This window comes from Notamacropus eugenii, chromosome 4 (assembly GCF_028372415.1).
Source record: "Notamacropus eugenii isolate mMacEug1 chromosome 4, mMacEug1.pri_v2, whole genome shotgun sequence".
NCBI classification, from domain to species: Eukaryota; Metazoa; Chordata; class Mammalia; order Diprotodontia; family Macropodidae; genus Notamacropus; species Notamacropus eugenii.
Window position 1 is genome coordinate 163,197,364 of NC_092875.1, and position 17,068 is coordinate 163,214,431.

The window sequence follows — 17,068 nt, forward strand, 5'->3', positions numbered from 1 at the left end:
ATGATAAAGGATCAATATAATAAAAATGACAATGCTACCAAAGTTAATTTACAGATTTAATGATTCACCAAACAAACTCTAAATGGGATACTTTGTAAACTTAGATAAAAAAAAACAAAACCAAAATTCATTTGGGAGAACAAAAGAGATAGAATGTCAAGAGAAATAATGAAAATGTAGGAAATGAAGGGGTATAACCTTTATAGACTTCAAACTGTATATTAGCAATCATCAAAAACATTTGACACTAATTTTAAAATAGAAAAGTTTATAAATGGAACAGACAAGAAAAGGAAAAATCAGAGATAACTGAACTCAATAACTTAGTGTTCAGTTAACTTGAAAATATGTGATCTAGGAAATAGCTCCCTATTTAATATGAATTTCTTGGAAAATCAGAAAGCAGTCTGGTAGAACTGGGCTTAGACTAATATCTTAAAAGAAATTCAAAAGTGTGTTCCTCCTTTGTTGCTGAAGAAGACCATGCCATCAGAGAAATAATGACATGATTTGCACTTGACTTTTTTTTTTTTTGAGTGAGTGAGGGCTGTGCAGGTCACCAGCCTCACTTCTCCTTCAAAGCCATCTGAATCCAGTGACCAGCTATTCATCAGGATGGTTGGAGATGACCCAGGATGAGGTAATTGGGGTTAAGTGACTTGCCCAAGGTCACACAGCTAGGGAGTGTCAAGTATCTGAGGTGAGATTTGAACTCGGGTCCTCCTGACTCCTGCACTGGTGCTCTATCCACTGCACCACCTAGCTGCCCCAAATTCGAAAGTATTCATAATCTGAATATTAAAGATCAAACAATAAAAATTAGAAGAAAAGCAGATCATATACTATATATCATAGGTATGAGTAGGGAATGAATTCTTAACCAAATTAGGGGTAGAGGCATTTACAAAAACCAATAAGATATCACAAAGTGTCACAGAACTCCTCTTCCCCTCATATTTTCATACACAAGCAATATCTTTTCCATCGCTTCAACACCATTAGCTCATGAGCACATTTATGGAGCACTAGCAAACCAATTTGGATATGTTTCCTGTTTATCTCTCTTAAAGTTGATTAGAGAAGCTATGTAAAGCTAGCAAATTTCACAGCTTTCTACTTTTGGCAGAAAAGCAACACTTTTGGGGTGTGAAAACTACTTTTGCATTTTGAAAAAATGCATTAAGGGGAAAAAAGAAAACGTTTTCTTTTTTTCCCCTGAAAATGTTTTTTTTTTTTTTTTTTGGCTTTTTAGAAGCCAGTTTTATTGTCACAATTTGTATTTATGGGTTTTTTTTCTTTCCTGTTTTTTCTGGTGACAAAAAGACTCTTAAGTCACGATTTCATTTCAAGGAACATATCTGTTTTATATTAGATGTATCTACTACTATTGGAAAGTCTGCTGGAAGGACAAGAACAGAGACCAAGTTCAACTGGCAGCATTCAAATAGCACTACGTTCGATGCTTCACAGGCTCATCATAACTTTCTCCCCATTCTGGTGCACTCCCTTTCTTAATACGACCAGACATTCCCTGGACCCAGGCAAATGTCCATCAATTAATCAATCAAAAATATTTATTAAGTATCCACCATGTGCCAGACCTCATGCTAAGATACAACCTGCAACGAAAACAAAAGGGGAGGAGAGCAAATGTGAAATGACACTTTTATCATACTATATGTTTCAGTCTAAGTCAGCATTTTTCTTGCTTTTCTGGCTTCTACTACATTTGTTCTCTCACCATCTTATACCATTAAATTCTTCCATATTGACCAAATATATCAAATCACATATGCCAGACCCTTTCGTATTCTTTGGGACTCTTAAACATTTTGATAGAAATGTGCAATTAACCACTTCACACATCAGTTCCTAGGCACCACATGGAAGTTTCAGAGAAAACACTAACCCGTAATAAATATTATACTGCCTCTACATCTCTCTGCCTCCCAACCTCATACTATACCAATTTCTTTTTGCTGTAATTGACAGTTCAATTCTGTTGTGTAATAAATTATTGGTCCCTAAGTTTTCTTAATTCTTGCAAGTAGCTTGTTGACTTGACTTGGAAAAGTGAAGAAGTGTAAGATATAGGTCTTCCAGTACATCGCTGAACCTTGTATTCTAGGCTCAATCTATTCATTTTAACCTAATTCAAGGATTTATGAAAATGTGTTGGGTTTTGTTAGAATTTCAAGACACAGTAATATCATTTTATTACTGAGTTGCAGCTAATCATGGAGTCTGAGATGTTAGAAAGGACTTTAAACCATCTACTAAAATATCTCTCTGTTTTCAAGACAAATATTGAATAATTATTTTGTCCCCTTCCTATCTACACTTTTAGTATATAATTGGCAAAATATTTCCAAAAATATGATTAGGTTACTTTTGCAAGAGTATTCTTTTATGATTAAAATGGTCTCAAACACCCAAATATGAAAGTAATTCATATAATACAATTATTTTATGATAGATGGCTAAAATAATTTCCTGATTATGAATGATGCATTTTAATTGGAAAAAATAAGTCTTCTAGATTACAACAGGATAATATGCATATTTCTGCTTTGAGATTTCTTTGCATTGTGGAGAGCAGATCTGATTCAGATCTCCAGTGAATGTTATAAGGAAGTGGTTAGCACCATGGTCAGTGATTGACATTAATCATAAGTACATTGGCTGATTCAGCGCTAAAAGTGGTTAGCACCAAAACACTGGCATTACTTCAGATATTTAAGTAGGAAGGCCAGTTACTAGTCGTGATGAATTTAAGTTGACTTGCTGACTTTGATGTATTTGGACAGTATAGATAAGTCACTGAGAAAATTAAGATATGTAGGAGTAGGATGCAAGGCTCAGGAAAAACATTACCATATTATCCAGGTTACCCAAAGGAAAATTTCCCTGCTATATGTGTTTCTCTTCTGCAGTGTGTTAACCATCAGCAAAGCATTTGGGGGTTATTGCTGTGCCTATATATCATCTAATCACTCATGGCAACACTGTCTTCACAGGATGAGGAGTCATTATTTGGAAAGGACTGATTCTGTCACAAGACTTCTCAGAAATAACTTCAATTGTATGTCTGGTAGTTCTGAAATGATTGAGATTTTTGTCTGATGTAGAAAGAAGTCATGTCTGAATACTCTTTCTTTCAAAGGATAAATTATTTTTAAATAGATCCTTTGATATACTAAGAGCATATCAATATTTCAGCCTTTACTGAAATAAATCTTTATCATCACTCAAAAGAATCAGCTCAATTTATATATATCTGCTAGTCAGTTGACCATAGATGACCATGGACCTTAGCATAAGACCCCAGGTAAGAAAATCACTAATGTAAAATTCTTCTATTTAATTTTTTCTCTTCTACTTTTTATTTCTCTATCCTATTGTGACCTTTTGTGATAATAAATCCTCCAGCAGTTTTATGAATGCATCTATCATTTTAAAGATCACAAAAAAATCCTCTTTTTCAACATCATCAGCAAATAACTATATTTATTTGAAATGCATTTTTATATTTCCCTGGCTTGTAATTTAAGAGAAAATAAACAAAAATAGCATTTCTGTAGCTACAATGGTCATGGCTTTTCATCTCTCAGGTAATTTTTACTCCAAGTCATATAATTTTATTTTTTTCACATCATATAATTTTAAAAGCCAAATTTGTATTTAGACAACCTGAACATCACAATGCATATGTTCTTTCTTTTCTTTCCTTATGACTTATTATTCTACCCATAAGGAATTTTACATATTAACATTCTATTGTCAGGTAATTGAATATTTCTAATAAATATTTATTTGTAACAAATATTTATTTGTAAATATACAGAAAACTTTGAATGCATGCTATGAAAGTAGATTATTTTTCATGTTAGCATGCACTCATTTAAATTATGAAATCAGTTTTATTCTTTTTGTCTCCAATTGCCAGCATGTGGTAAAGATTCTGAAACTATTTTAAGTGTGAATGTGTTATGTTTTCAAGAACCCAAACTTGACCTTTTGGGATATGTACTAGATTAGAAAAAGCTGTGGGATTTATAAGGACCACATACTCTGCCCTTGAATATTTGAAGGAGAAAAAATGATCCAGTTATTTAAGATTAAGAGGTAGAGTATTTCTGAACATTTATGCATTATTTAATTTCTACCTTCCAAATGAATTCAACAAATAAATTTGAGTATGTTTAATTTGCCTATATTAAAGCAGTTCTTCCCCTCACCCTCACTCCCAACTTAGACCATGTTTTTTTATTTTTATTTATTTTTTTAAAATTTATTTATTTATTTTAAGTTTTCAACATTCATTTCCACAAAATTTTGAGTTCCAAATTTTCTCCCCATCTCTCCCCTCTCCCAACCCCAAAACGCCAAGCATTTTGATTACCCCTTTCATCAATCTGCCCTCCCTTCTAACATCCCTCTCTTCCCTTATCTCCATCTTCTCTTTTGTCCTGTAGGGCAAGATAAATTTCTATACCCCATTACCTGTATTTTTTATTTCTCATTTGCATGCAGGAACAACACTCAACATTTGTCCTAAAACTTTGAGTTCCAATTTCTCTTCCTTCCTCCCTCCTCACCCATCCCCACTGGGAAGGCAAGCAATTCAATATAGGCTATCTATGTGTAGTTTTGAAAATGATTTCCATAATAGTCATATTGTGTAAGACTAATGATATTTCCCTCCATCCTATCCTGCCCCCCATTTCTTTTGTTCTCTCTTCTGACCTTGTCCCTCCCCAAGAGTGTTTACTTCTAATTGCTCCCTCCTCCCATTTGCCCTTCCTTCCATCATCCCCTTCATCCTGTTTATTCCCCTTTTCCCTTACTTTTCTGTATTGTAAAATAGGTTTTCATACCAAATTGAGTATGCATGTTATTCCTTCCTTGGGTCAAATGTGAAGACAGCAAGCTTTACTTTTTCCCTCTCATCTCCCCCGCTTTTTACCTCCATTGAAAAAACTTTTTCTTTCCTCTTTTATGAGAGATAATTTGCCTCATTCCATTTCTCTCTTTCTCCTCCCAATATATTCCTTTCTCAACCCTTACTTTTATTTTTTTAGACATGTCCCTTCCTATTCAACTCACCCTGTGCTCTGTTGCTATCTCTCTCTCTCTCCCTCTCTCTCTCTCTCTCTCTCTCTCTCTCTCTCTCCATATGTGTGTGTGTGCATGTGTGTGTGTGTGTGTGTGTGTGTGTGTGTGTGTGTGTGTAATCCCACCAAGTACCCAGATACTGAGAAAAGTTTCAAGAGTTACAAATATTATCTTTCCATGTAGGAATGTAAACAGTTCAACTTTAGTAAGTCCCTTAGGATTTCTCTTTCCTGCTTCTCTTGATTCTTGTGTTTGAATGTCAAATTTTCTATTCAGCTCTGGTCTTTTCATCAAGAATGCTTGAAAGTCCTCTATTTCAGTGAAAGACTATTTTTTTCCCCTGAAAGATTATACTCAGTTTTGCGGGGTAGGTAATTCTTAGTTTTAATCCTAGTTCCTTTGACTTCTGGAATATTATATTCCAAGTCCTTCTATTCCTTAAGGAAGAAGATGCTAGATGTTGTATTATCCTGATTGTACTTCCACAGTACTCAAATTGTTTCTTTCTAGCTGCTTGCAATATTTTCTTCTTGACCTGGTAACTCTGGAATTTGACTACAATGTTCCTATGAGTTTTTTATTTTGGATCTTTTTCAGGAAATGATAGGTGGATTCTGTCAACATTATTTTGCCCTCTGATTCTAGAATGTCAGGGCAGTTTTCCTTGATAATTTCATGAAAGATGATTTCTAGGCTGTTCTTTTGATCATGGCTTTTAGTTAGTCCCATAATTTTTAAATTGTCTCTCCTAGATCTATTTTCCAGGTCAGTTGTTTTTCCAATGAGGTATTTCATATTATCTTCCATTTTTTCATTCTTTTGGTTTTGTTTTGTGATTTCTTGGTTTCTCATAAGGTCATTAGCTTCCATCTGTTCCATTCTACTTTTTAAAGAACTATTTTCTTCATTGAGCTTTTGAATCTCCTTTTGCATTTGGCTCATTCTGCTTTTTAAAGCTTTCTTCTCCTCATTGGCCTTTTGTACCTTTTTTGCCAGTTGAGTTAGCCTATTTTTAAAAGTGTTACATACTTCAACATTTTTTTGGGTCTCCTTTAGCAAGTTGTTGACTCACTTTTCATGATTTTCTTGCATCTCTCATTTTTCTTCCCAATTTTTCCTCCACCTCTCTTACTTGATTTTCAAAATCCTTTTTGAGCTTTTCCATGGCCTGAGACCGTTGAATATTTATTTTGGATATTTGGGCTACAGAAGTCTTGACTTTTATGTCTTTCCTTGGTGGTAAGCATTGTTCTTCCTCATCCCAAATGATGGGAGAAGATACCTGTTCACCAAGAAAGTGACCTTCTAAAGTCTTATATTTTTTCCCTCTTTTTTGGGAATTTTCTCAACAAGTTACTTGTCTTTTGTGTTCTTTGTTAAAATTTGGGCATACTCTGGGGACCTGTAAGATCTCAGTTCCTCCAGGGTGGCACAGTCAAGAGTGTACACTTATGTGGGAGCAACCAGAAACTTTTGTACCCAGAATCTATGAGTAGTAAAATTTCCTCTCCACAATAGCCTCACCTCCAGTTCTACCATACCAGCACTCAGGGCTAAGGTTCATATCAGCTGCTCAATTCCCCTAGGGGCTTTAAGTGTGGACAGGACCCCTCCTCATGACTGAGGTTTATATTAGCTGCTCAATTCCCCCAGAGGCTTTATGATGAGGCTTCCAACAATGGATGTCAGCTGCTGCCTACTGTGGGAGCCTCCACTGTCCACTCGTCCCTCTGCCACTGCCACCTGAGCTGGAACTATGGGGGGGGGGACCCTGCTCCCTTCTTAGCCAGCTGAAAAAGCCCTCTCACTGACCTTTGGCACCTGTGGGTTGAGGGACCTATGAACCTTGGCTTCTGCCACTGGGGATTCCACCCCTGAGGCCAGCTCAGTCCTCCTCTCTGTACCACTGCACAGTCACGGCTGGACTGGGCTCTGCTACACATCCAGTATGACAGACCTTTCCCATCAGCCTTCCAGGTCACCTTGGGCTGGAAGTTTCCTCCACTCCATTGTTCCGTAGCTTCTGCTGCTCTAGAATTTGTTGAGAGTCATTCTTCACAGATATTTTATGGGCTGTGGGGGAAGAACTAGAGTATATGTGTCTTTCTACTCCACCATCTTGGCTCTGCCCCCAGACCATGTTTTTTTGTTTCTTTGTTTTGTTTAATTCCCAGTGCTTCAAGCCTTCTGTTCAGCAAATAAGTAGCTGGCAGAGAAAAAACGGAAGAACAAGCAAAGAAGTAAAAGATAGAATTGAAGATAGCAGATAGGTTATAAAAAGTACTGTAGAGATATTCAGGGACTAGTACCAAAGAAGTGACACTGATAAAGTGAATCAGAATGTTGGAACTTGAGGTTAGGACCCCTGGTTTCATTTCTTGCAGATCCATCATAGACAATTCATTTAAAATCAATCATTCTCATGGTGGAGCCAAGATTGCAGAGTAGAAAGATGAACCTGCTGTAGCTCTCCTTCCATAACCCTGTAAAAAATGACTTTAAATAAATTCTAGAGCATCAGAAGCCGCAAAATGACATAGTGAAAGAGATTTCCAGCCCAAGGCAGACTGGAAGGCTGACAGGAAAGGTCTATCACACCAGTCTTGGAGTAGAGCCTAGCAACTTGGCACAGACAGGTCCAGAGCAGGCTTCAGGATGCAGAATCATGGACAGCAGCTGTGGTTCTCAGATTTTGCAACCCACATATGCCAAAGATAGCTTCAAAGTTCAGGGAGAAAGCTCTTTCACCTGGGTGAGAAGGGAGCAGGGTCCTGCCTTAGCCCAGGCCCCAGGCAGTGGTAGCATCCATTTTTGGAGCCCTCAGCCTAAAGACCCTTGGGGAATTGAGTCACTGATCTGGATCTCAGCCCTGAGTGGTGGTCCTGGGGTGAGGAGGAGTGCTAGTGTGGTGGAGGTGGTGGAGGCTCTGGACAGGGAATCCTACTCATAGATCTTGGGCAGAAGAGTGCTTGTGGTTGTTCCCAGACCAGAGTGCAGGCCAGGAGAGGAGTAAATTCCTCTTCCTTTATTGTGCCACAGAGGAACTGAGAAATTATAATCCTTAGAGTATACCCTCCACTTGACAAAGGACTCAAAAGTAAAGTAACTGGCTGGGAAAATGCCCCCAAAAGGGGAAAAAAATAAGACTATAGAAGGTTACTTTCTTGGTGAATAAGTATTTTCCCCCATCCTTTCAAATGAGGAAGAACAATGCATACCATCAGAGGAAGATGAAAAAGTTAAGGCTTTTGCATCCAAAACCTCCTAAAAATATATGCAATGGCCTCAGGCCATGGAAGCACTCAAAATGGATTTTGAAAATCAAGTAGGAGAGGTGGAGGAAAAATTGTGAAGAGAAATGACAATGATACAAGAAAAATGCAAGAAAATCATGAAAAAGAAGTTGACAGCCGCCTAAAGGAGACCCAAAAAATGTTGAAGAAAATAAAACTTTAAAAAATAAACTAACCCAAATGGCAAAAGAGGTCCAAAAAGCCAATAAGGAGAATATTTTAAAAAGTGGAATTAGCCAAATAGAAGAGGAGGTGCAAAAACTCACTGAAGAAAATAGTTCTTTAAAAATTAGGATGAAGCAGATGAGAAACCAAGAAATTACAAAACAAAACCAAAAGAATGAAAAAATAGAAGACAAAGTAAAATATCTCATTGGAAGAACCACTGACCTGGAAAATAGATCCAGGAGAGACAACTTAAAAATTATGGAACTACTTGAATGCCATGACCAAAAAAAGAGCCTAGATATCATCTTTCATGAAATTATCAAAGAAAACTGCCCTAATATTCTAGAACCAGAGGGCAAAATAAATATTGAAAGAATCCACAGATCACCTCCTGAAAGAGATATGTAAAGAAAAACACCTAAGAATATTGTAACCTAATTCCAGAGTTCCCAGGTCAAGGCGAAAATATTGCAAGCAGCCAAAAAGAAACAATTAGAATATTGTGGAAATACAATCAGGATAACACAAGATACAGCAGCTTCTACATTGAGGGATCAAAGCACTTGGAATATGATATTCCAGAAGTCAAAGGAGCTAGGATTGAAACTAAGAATCACCTACCCAGAAAAACTGAGTATAATCTTTCAGGTGGAAAAAATGGATATTCAATGAAATAAAGGATTTTCAAGAATTTTTGATGAAAAGACCAGAGCTGAATAGAAAATTTGACTTTCAGACACAAGAATCAAGAGAAGTATGAAAAGCTAAACAGGAAACAAAAATCATAAGGGACTTATTAAAGTTGAACTGTTTATATTCCTACATGGAAAGATAATATTTATAACTCTGGAAAATTTTCTCAGTATTTGGATAGTTGGAGGGATTATACATGTATAGACAGAGGGCATAGGGTGAGTTGAATAGGAAGGAAGGATATCTAAAAAAATAAAATTAAGGGGTGAGAGAGGGATATATTCAGAAGAGAAAGGGAGAAATGGAATTGGGCAAATTAACTCTCATAATAGAGGCAAGAAAAAGCTTTGTCAATGGAGAGGAAAAGGGGGGGAAGTGAGAGGGAAAAAGTGAAGCTTACTCTTATCACATTTGGCTTAAGAAAGGAATAACATGCACACTGAATTTAGTATGAAAATCTAACTTGCATTACAGGAAAGTATAGGGGAGAAGGGAATAAGTGAGGTGGGGGGGAATGATAGAAGGGAGAGCAAAGAGGAGGAGGGAATGATTAGAAGTAAACACTTTTGTGGAGGGACAAAGTCAAAAGAGAGAATAGAAAAAATGGGGGGCAGGATAGGATTCAGGAAAATATAGTTAGCCTTTCACAATATGACTATTATGGAAGTTCTTTTGCATGGATACACATGTATGGCCTATATTGAATTGTTTGCCTTCTCAGTGGGGATAGGAGGGAGGAACGGAGGGAAGTTGGAACTCAAAGCTTTAGGAATGAATGTTGAGAATTGTTTTTGCATGCAAGTGGGAAATCTGAAATATAGATAATGTGCTATAGAAATCTATCTTGCCCTACAAGAAAAGAGAGAAGATAGGGATAAGGGAAGGGAGGTGTGTGATAGAAGGGAGGGCAAATTGGGGGAAAGGGTAATCAGAATGTATGGCATCTTGGAGTGGCAGGAGAGGAGAGTTGAGGAGAAAATTTGGAATTCAAAAATCTTGGGGAAATGAATTTTGAAAACTAAAAATAAGTAAATTAATTAAAGTTTCAAAAAAATAAATCATTTTCAGTTTCTTTATCTGTAAAATAGAGATAATAATACCCGTGGTAAATATTTCACAGTGTTATTATAAGGGTCAAGTGAGATACTGTATATAAACCCCTTAGAAAACCTTGGAGTACTATGTTAATATATAAATAATTATTATTGTTATAGCTATTATTAACTTGCCATGCATGAAAAATAGGGAAATCTCCTGACATCTTTGCGAGTGAGTTTCCTCATGTAAAAAATAATTATACTACTTGCTTTACAAGGCGCTATGAGTTTTATAAACCACAAATGTGTATCAGATTCATAGAACTATAAATTTAGAGACAGAAGGAAACTAAGACTTCATTCATCATGATCATAATTAGAATTTCATTCTTCTCATCTAATGTGTATTAGATTTTTGGTCAAATCACTGTGTTGTTTTTATTCTTTTATGTTTAGTGTATGATTACACAAGTGGACAAAATGAGAAATTCTTACAATTAAATGAAAGTATTGGGATCAATCAAAAGTGTTTATTACACTCTCACAATACATCAGATAATGTGCTGAGCATCAGGAAAATAAGGAAAGACACAAATAGATCCTACCCACAAGGAGCTCACATTCTATAGGGGTTGGGAGTAAGAAAACATGTACAAATCTAGGAACATACAAAAGATATACAGTATAAATGGGAGGCTATCTCAGAGAGAAGACAGTAGTAACTGAGGGAACTGGGGACAGGACAGATGGCAGAAGGTTACATATGAATCGAGAATCAAAAGAAACCAGGGAAACTAAAAGACAGAGTGAGAATGGAGAGCATTCCAACCAGGGAGCATAGACAGTACAAAGCCATGGGGACTGCATATGGAGAGTGGCATGTGCAAGGAGCAACAAGTGGACTAGTTGTGGTTAGATCTTAGAGTATGTGGAGAAAAAAAGGTATAAAAAGACTGCAGAAGTAGGAAGGGGCTGGGTTGTAAATCACTTTCAGAGAGGGATTTGTATTTGCTACTAGAGATAATAAGTAGACACGGGAGTTTATTGAGTAGAAGACGAGCATCATCAGACCTATGGTTTAGGGAAATCACTTTGGCAGTTGAAAGGAAGATGCTTTGGAGTAGTGAGAATGAGGCTAGAAGATGAATTAGAAGACTATTGCAATAGTCAAGGCAAGAGGTAATGAGGATCTGAACTAGAGCAAGGGTTGCATGTGAGGAGATAGAGTAATGTGGAGGCAGAAATGAGAAGATGTGACTGCAGAATGATCTTTTATAGGCTTTCTTCAATTGATAATAATAATGATGACATTTACAGGGGGTGAGGAAATATGGGACCATGGTCATTCTTACATCATGTTACACAGATTAGGTAATTATTCTATCAGGTATAATTCAAGGGCCCTTGGAAAGGGGGTCTGATGATGCTACTTTCCAACTCAACAAACTCCAGTGTCTCCTTATTATCTCTAGTAGCAAATACAGAAATACAAATTCCCTCTCTGAAAGTGCTTTACAACCTGGTCCCTTTCTACTCTGCAATCTTCTTATGCCTTTTTTTCTCCACATACTCTAAGATTTAGCCACACTAGCCCACTTGTTGCTATGTATAAAACATACCCTCTTACCTTCCACTGATAAAATCAACAGAAAGTCATTCATCTCCATGACCCCTTCCATCTCTTATCTCAACACTCCTGTTCTGACCTTACTTTTACATTACAACCTTGATGCTGTGATCAATGTCTTTGACCTCCACCTTTGTCCTTTGGCTTTTTATGCTTTTGTAATGTTTAACCACAGTTTACTCCTTTCATTCGTTTAATTTTTTAAAGCTATATTGATGGTTTTTGTTTTCATATCACTTTTTGGATATTCTTTCCCCTCCATCCCCACCTAGTGAATCCTGTGAACTTTCCTTCACAAAAAATACATAAAAGAAAATAAAATACTTAAATAAAAAAGGAAAAATTCAATGAAATAAATGTCAGACATTACATGTTTGACAACATATACTACATTTCACCCTCCATCTTTTCAACAAAAGTTTTTCTCATTTGTGTGCTGGTCTTTACAACTACACAATGTTCAATTTAGCTTTATTGTTCTTTCAGTTTAATTGTTCTAATTATTATGTATATTATTTTCCTGTATCAGTTTACCTCACTGTATTAGTTTGCACATTTTCCCATGCCTCTGGGGACTCCTTATATCCATCATTTCACAACACAATTTATTTATACATTCCCAATTGATGGACACTCATTTTGCTTCCAGTTTTTCTGTTTCCAGAAATTTTTTTTGCTATAAACATTTTGGTTGATGAGTGACCCTTCTTTCTATCTTTGACCTCTTTGGGATATGTTTAGCAGGGAGCTATGTCCCTCATATACTTTCTCAAATCATACTCCTGAGCCCAGAAACATTGTTTGAGGAATGAAAATTGGGCCCACCACAAATCCATGTCTCCATTTAACATCCCTATAAGGGTAGTTTTCAACCCTCCCCTCCTTTTTTTTTTTTTTTTTTTTTTTTTTTTTACAAATTTCACCTCTTCAAGAATACAGGAGAAACAAGAAACAACCTCACCTCACTGTGCTTTCTCTTAGCAGATGATTCCACAACCTAGTTTACTGAAAACTGGTCATTGACCATGACTTCTGCCATTTTTCCTCTTCCTTACTTCAAAATCCTCTCCTCTTCTGCTCCAGTCTCAGAGGATAAAACAGTCCTCCTCAATAGTAAATTAATTTCATCTATTTGCATCCTTGATCACACATCTCCCTGTTTTCTTTGTCATAATTCATATTCTCCTTCCTTCCATTTCCTTTAACTTCTCCTTTTCTCTGACTTCATCTTTCATCTTTGATTTCTCCCTTCTTTTGCTATTTGCTGGCTTCATCCACTACATACAAGTTCAGGCCTTTCTTATACTTAAATTTTCATTCTTACTGCCATCATCCCATGATGTTGGTATATATACATATGTAATATATATGAATATGTTTTGTATATGTATATTCATATGTAACAGATATTTAATATATGTGATTATATATATATTTCTTCTCCTTTATCATTAATAAGAATTACTAAACCTAAATATTCAGTAAATCTATGCACTGTATTTGAATCCCACATCACTGCTGCTCACTGTACATCTCTTGGCTATCTTATAGGCCTCTCAAGTATTTTGCAGTTCTTCTTCCAATTGTGTCTGATTTTTTTGTGACTCCATTTTTTTTGGCAAAGACATTGGAATGGTTTTCCATTTCCTTCCTCAGCTCATTTTACATAGGAGGAAATTGAGGTTAAACAGGGTTAAATGACTTACCCAGGGTTACATAGCTAGTTAAGTATCTGAGGCCAGATTTGAACTCATAAAGATGAGTCTTCCTGACTTCAGGCCCAAAACTCTATTCACTGTACCACTAACTGCCTGTCTCAAGGATAATATGTCCAAAAGTGAGCTCATCTTCCCACTCTCTATTTCCTTCCAACCTCCCTATTTCTGGTGACAGCATTGCCATCTTAGTCATCCAACTTCAAAACTTTAAAATATTCTTTGAACCCTCCCTCTCCCTCATCCACCACATCCAATCAGCTGCTAACTCTTGTCATTCTACCTCCAAATATCTATCATATTCATCCCCTCTTTTTCATTCATGCTACTTGAGTTCAAGCCTACAAATATCTATCATATTCATCCCCTCTTTTTCATTCATACTACTTGAGTTCAAGCCTACAACACCTTTTCCTTAAACTGTTGCAATAATCTAGGAACTGGTTTTGCTTATGGTTTTTTTCCTGTTTCAATGCATCCCTTGACAAATCTGAGAAAATGATCTTCACAGTTTATAGATTTTGATCACTCTCTTGCAAAAACCTTCTATGGCTCCCAATTGCTTTTGAGATAAAAGATAAGCTCTTTAGTCTGTCTTCTAAGTCTCTAACCCACCTTCTCAGCCCAAGATCACTTCATTCTTCTTCATACTTTCCAACTAAACTGAACTACTGTCACTAATATTAAACATCCATTAAGCCTGTATCAAACTAAACATGCTGACTCCTTAAGGATCCTTCCCAAATCCCCTCATCTGAAAGTGTTCTGATTCCACCCAAAATTTCCTAGAGCACATTTGAATCTCTCTTTTGCCCTGCTTTGTGTTATGTGCCTGTTGTGTGCATGATATTTCTGCTCACCCACATACAGCATCAGTTCCTGGAAAGTAGCTGGGTCTTATCTATCATTGGCTCCTTAGCACAGTACTTAATTAATGTCAAAAATGTATATTGAATTGAATTCAATTAAGGTACTATCTATTCTTTAAAAAAATAATTGACTTTGTGTGGGATGCCATTATTGGAAATTAGTTACTAACTTTCATAAAATTAATTCACCAAATTACAAAAGTTTTTAAAAACATCTGTCATACTGCACTATCCTTATGAATAAAATAGAAAATCTCAAAGTCAGGTTTAGATTGTTGAGTGACTAATTTCATGAAGTAGTCATCAACTGAGGGACTGATTTTGAGAAAAGCTCCTACCACACTGACCCAGAATCTGTGCTTCACCCTATGCTATTTAACATTTTTATAAAAATAGAAATATGATATAGTAGATAGAAAGCTGGCCATGCTATCAGAAAGATGGGTTTAAATCCTACCTTTGTCCCATATTGGTGGTAAGACCCTAGGAAGTCACTTAACCTCTCAGTGACCCAGGGAACTCTAAGAAAATGAAGTAGAGATAGTGCTTATTTATCATGAGAGGGGATGCTCCTCACTGGAGAATCTCCCACACTGATGAAATCGCAACATAGGCAAAAATTTTCTTGAAAAGTCAATATCTTGGGCTGCGCTGGCAGCTAGAGTATCTAGCATATCTAGAGACAATATAATGCTGTCCACAGTTTAGAAAGTCAGCTTCAAAATTAAGAAAACCTAGGTCTAGTTACCACCTCTGACTCATATTGACTAGGCAAGACACAGTACCCCCAGACTATTCCCTTGGGCTATAAGTTATGGACGCATTTGATCTGTATCTGTTAAGGGTATTACTGGGAATTCCCAATACCAATGAAATCACAAGTTCAGTCCAGAAGTGCTTCAAATAAGGGAAGTGGCAGTCCTTTGGCCTGCTCTGGTAAGACCACTTCTGGGAGAATGATCATTTCTGAACATCAAATTTTAAGAAAAGCTTCAAAAAATAGATGAGGAATCTTGAAGAACCATGGGAAACCACAAAGGACCACATAATAATATGATATAACAGGAGATACATTGTGAAGAAGAAGAACACAGATCAAGTGAGATGCCCTAAATCACTTTATGCCTTGGGCTGACTGGAGGATGAATAATCAGACAAGACTAATTGGTGTCAATCAATACCATATAGAAGGATAGGGATAGGAAAATAATTTAACAGTTCACCTTTACCTGACAATAAAAATGAATCCACTAATTTGGCTTAAAAATGTACCCTGATTCAATAGCATCAGTTTCTACAACTCAGCTTGGGAAAAGATTCTATTCGGAAGAAATAGTTCAGTTATCAAAAAATTATTGATCCGTTGCTTCTCTGAGTGATTTCTGCTAATTGTGCTGAAATGTATAGTGATGGACCGGTATCTTTCTCATCAAAGTGCTTAAGGACTAGTGAAGTACGTCAGAACTGCACTCTGACAGTAGTTTCTATGCACAGGCAGAATATGAGATTCTGTGAGAAGGAAGCGGTTCTATACATTTCCAGTCTGCCAAAATTTACTTTAAGATGTCCTCTCATGGCCTTAGCATTACACTAATAATAAGCCATAACCTCATAGCCAGTATTATAGTGCTGAAGGGTACTTTTTGAAAAACACAGTTTTTAGGGTCATTAAAACAATCAAAATGTATTTATTACACTGGCTTGGTCTTCGACAATAATTGAAATGGAAATTGAATTGTAATACCATCTACATTAGGCTATCAGACATAATTCCCTATAGCGTTTATCTTCTCACTGTCATGGATAAGGGGAGTCATCATGCACTTTTCCAGGAACTCTCCCACACATTCAGTGGCAGCCCTTGAGCAACTGTCTCTACGCTTATCCAACAAAAATATTAACTTCCAAGTATATAGTGTATAGTATATATAATTTATAGTTTTAAAGGCAATTATCCATCAAAAATCATGTGATATAGCTAGAAAAGCAATGATTACATGTGAAGAAACTGATATAGTGGATCTGGAGGAAGGAAGACCTGGGTTTCAAATCCTGTCTCAGACACTTATCATGTGACCATGGACAAGTCTTAAGCTCTCTGAGTCTCAGTTTCCTCATCTGCAAAATTAGGTTACTCATACCTGTAGCCTCCAGTGTTATTATGGGCTCAAATGAGATAATGCATGAAAACTACTTTTCAAATTTTAAAATGTTATATAAACATCAGTTATTTATGAACAGACTTGCCTAAGGTCACATGTGTAGTAATTAATAAGGATTCAAACTCCCCTCTTCTGATCTTCACCCAGATCCTTCTACTTTTCTACAAATATATTTAAGATACAATAGAAAAAAATGCCAGTGGCAATGGCCTTCATGGACCACAGGCTCCAGGGAGCATGTCTCTCCTGAAGTAAAATGTAACACTTCTCCTACTTTAACATGAATCCTTAGATCTAACTATACTGGTTCAGTGATTGATGTTCCAAATGGGCTAGGTTCTGTTTTCCACTTGGTTAGTGCCCTTTATGACATGATTGACAAAAAAGGA

The 17,068-nt window shown here is 36.5% G+C and overlaps 1 protein-coding gene across 2 annotated transcripts in view; it reads right to left on the minus strand.

The window, feature by feature from the left end:
* The window catches only part of NECAB1 (N-terminal EF-hand calcium binding protein 1), a 258,938-nt gene that overhangs the window by 233,382 nt on the left and 8,488 nt on the right, over positions 1–17,068 (minus strand). The gene's annotated exons all lie outside the window — the stretch shown is intronic.